General features: G+C 41.1%; 1 pseudogene; it reads right to left on the minus strand.

The window, feature by feature from the left end:
- Positions 1–2,473: 2,473 nt before the first annotated feature.
- LOC121951355 overlaps positions 2,474–3,575 on the minus strand; it is a 14,648-nt pseudogene continuing 13,546 nt past the window's right edge.

Below are 3,575 nucleotides of genomic sequence, written 5' to 3' on the forward strand. Positions count from 1 at the left end.
AGTTAAAAATATCGACCGAAGGGGGAAAACTGACTGTGATCATTTGTTTCTCGATAAACAACAAAAATTCAATTTTTATTTTGGAGATTAGGACAGACAGGAGGGAGATGAATAATCCGAAGATCCACAGGTGATAACATTACTGAGGAGATCAGTTATATAAAGTAACATGAAGTACATACATAAACCACAAGTATGTCAAAATTATCCTCGTACTTAACCCTTTGTACCTGAATCTGAGCTCACTGGTGTGATTTCTCCTGAAAATAATGTTAAAAAGGCAACAAGCAACTTGGCAAAAGACGTTTCATCTGTACGAACTATCTCAGTGGAAATCAAGCGAAGATAGATACTGAGGCGATAAGGACGCCGCGATAGCTGCTGAGAACATCAGGCCCGAAGTTTAAACAGTTCATCTGCTGCTCCGCGCTGCTCTTTCTACCCTTGGTTTTTTTTTCTCTTTTTAAAGGATTTTTGGACAGATTTGGTCTGCAGGCTGCGGGTCGGGTATCGCTGCATTTTACCTCATCATTAATCTCCATTATAATTTCTGATGTTTCCTGTCTCACAGCAGCAGATGATCATTAATTGCTGAATAATGACAGAAAAACAGCAGAGTTTAGCTTCTGAAAAAGGCTGATGGAAATAAACTTCGAGAATCAGATTTTTCTTAAAAATGTAAAAACTTTATTTGGCCGACACACAAAAATCATTTCAAACAGTTAATGCCATACAATCCCTGACACGGCAGCGTTAACGTACACAGCAAAATCAAAAGCTCAAAAGGAAAGATTTCCAGTCATCAGTCCCACTGATCCGATCGGTCCAAACACGGAGAAAGCTCCGGTCCACATCAGTCTGAGGTCTCCCTCGTTTCAGTCCCGCTCCGTCTCCGTGCTTCGCCTTCTCTTCGCTGACGAACTGCTTTCAGTCTCCAGTTTATTCTGCTGATAACCACGTTAGCCGTCCACACGTCACAGCCAAAAAACCACCGCTCCTACCGAAGCATATCGTACCTGAACAGGTTTTTAGATCAACGTTGGAAATGGACTGCAAAAACCGAAATAAGGCGGTGTTTAACCCTCTGTGGTGCCGTGTTGCCTCCAGCACTCCTAATTTACGTCATTTACACTCATACGATACAGGTGCGTCTCAAAGAACGTAAATATTACGCAAAAGTTCAGTATGTTGTTGTTCAGCGTGTTTCAAGCGTTTTTCTGTTTTAATTTCATAATTATGACCTACAGCGAGAAAAATGTAAAAACGTACGCCAGAAATATATTTTTTGAGAATTTATTAAAATTTGGTTTACGAAGTCTGTTTTATGACAAACACACACACACACACACACTTTTTCTTTTAACCATCTGGCATCACAGTGCGTACCATAGAGGGTTAAACCCGTTCTGAGGACAGCGTTTTCAAACCTCCAGCTAGTTTGAATAGTTTGCGATTGTCTCTGTTTTTCTCTTTTAATTTACCAACAACAAACTGGCTCCTGAGAGTTTCGACTCTTTTCCACCAAAGAATCCAGAAACAAGAAATGCACATCGAGAAACCAAGAACGTCTTCTGCGTGATTTTAGGGAAGAGAGAGACTTTCAAACCTCAGATGACACGAAGCTCTGAGATCAAAGAGACATTAATTTAAAGCACGAAACAAAAAAGGAAACGCGTCAAAACTAAGAAAAGGATTCGGACTCAGGAAGTCTGAAGTTTGATGACTGAAGCAGAAACTCATCGAAAGTTCGTACATGTTTCGAGGGTTTTTGGATATTTTGGGGATTTTAGGATGTTTTAAGGATTTTCTGACATTTCTATGGTTTAAGGACATTTTAAGGATTTGAGACAGCTTTAGGATTTTAGGACGTTTCTAAAATTTTCCAACATTTCTGAGACTTTTAGATGTTTCTGTGATTTTAGGACATCAGTGTTTCAGCTGTGTCCTCTGTCGGGGGTGTGGGGGATCCTCCTCTGGCTCTTTTTTTGATTAACAAGCTCTATGTTGATGCTGTTTTATGTCTCTGAGACCTTACGGAGACTAAAAGGACAAAAACTGTTCACAGAGTCCATCACTTTGTTTTTACTGAGAATGAGAAAATGGTTGGGGGGCCACACGGCACCCTATCGGGCCCTAAGTATCGCTGCTGTTGGCTTCATCATTACTCGTAGAGCTGAATCGTAGCGACATTTAGTTTAGATTCGCTGAGCTCGTGTTTGGTTTTTGGCGGTGACTGAGACTGAACGTAGACCTCGGCCGCAGAGACTTTTTCTGAGGTAGGAACTGCGGCTCGAGCAGATAAATCCGAACGTCGTTCTGAACGTTTCTGGGTTCTGTGAAAAGTTCTTGTGGTGGAAAAGAGTGTGAAGCGATGCTGCGGCTTTTACCGAGCGGCAGCTCTCAGATCTGCGCTGCTCAAAGCCGCAAACCGTCACATCGGAGGTGCAGACGCACCGACGGCGAGCGTGTTTTTAATCAGCTGAAGGTCGAGATTTTCGGAACTTCGTGTCCGGATAAACTGATTTTGTCATATATGTGACGTGACGCGATTTTTGCATCTTTTCTTGGATCCACCGACTAAAAAGCGTCTCTCTTTTTCTCTTTTTTATCAACAAACAGCATTTTCTTTTTTTCAAACGAGAGTAAAAAAACAACAATGGAGGTTAAAACAAAGACATGTTAGCTAAAGGTTCGTTTGTTCAGTAGTTCTTTTGAAATTTGGACCACAACACTTTCGTCTCCCTGCGTCGCTCCAGCTGAAGGAGTTAATTTGGCAGCAGCATGTTTTTGATCTGCTTGGAGGTAGCCTCGTCGTTCAGATGTTTGGTCGTGTACCTGCAGGGACGGAGCGAGTCAGGTCAGACAGCAGCGAGCTTACTGAGTTCAGCGACAAATGCAGTCGTAAACAGAAAAAGTCAGCCATTATTCCCTCAAACGTCGGCGTCTGATTTACATTAATGCAGACACAGAAAACGTAAATATTTCTGCCACGTCTGTGACGTGTTTGTGGTTCAGACCTGAGAGCGTTGAGTAATCCCTCCACACTGCTGGGCGGCTGCTCCTTCAGCACTCTGATGCAGCCTTTCATCTGAAATTCATTAGTTATTATCGTTAATTATTTGAAATTTTATTATTTATTTTATGAAATTGTATTATTTATTTATTTGTTTTAGCGTGAAAAAACTGACACTGAAAAACTGACATGATGAAAAAAATGAGAAGACTGTCATAAAACGTCTGTTTCTTTAATCAGCGGCAGTTTCTCGATGCAAAAACTCAGCGTCACTTTTCCAGCTCCACAGAAACGTCTCCAGTTTTCTGAAATTTTCCTCTTAAATTGGCAAATGACACATTATCTAAATCGATTTGGGGTTTTTGCATAAATTTCTGCAGCGGAAATATGAACTAAAATAAATGTGTATTTTGGATGTTTGTTTTTGTTCCACTAATCTGAAAGTTATGGAAGCAAGCAGCCCAAAATCCTAAAACTGACAGTGTATGATCCTACACAGAGAACTGTGTGTGTGTGTGTGTGTGTGTGTGTGTGTGTGTGTCACTAACGTACGTCTATATTG

The sequence above is a fragment of the Plectropomus leopardus genome, chromosome 12 (assembly GCF_008729295.1).
Source record: "Plectropomus leopardus isolate mb chromosome 12, YSFRI_Pleo_2.0, whole genome shotgun sequence".
Taxonomy (NCBI): Eukaryota; Metazoa; Chordata; class Actinopteri; order Perciformes; family Serranidae; genus Plectropomus; species Plectropomus leopardus.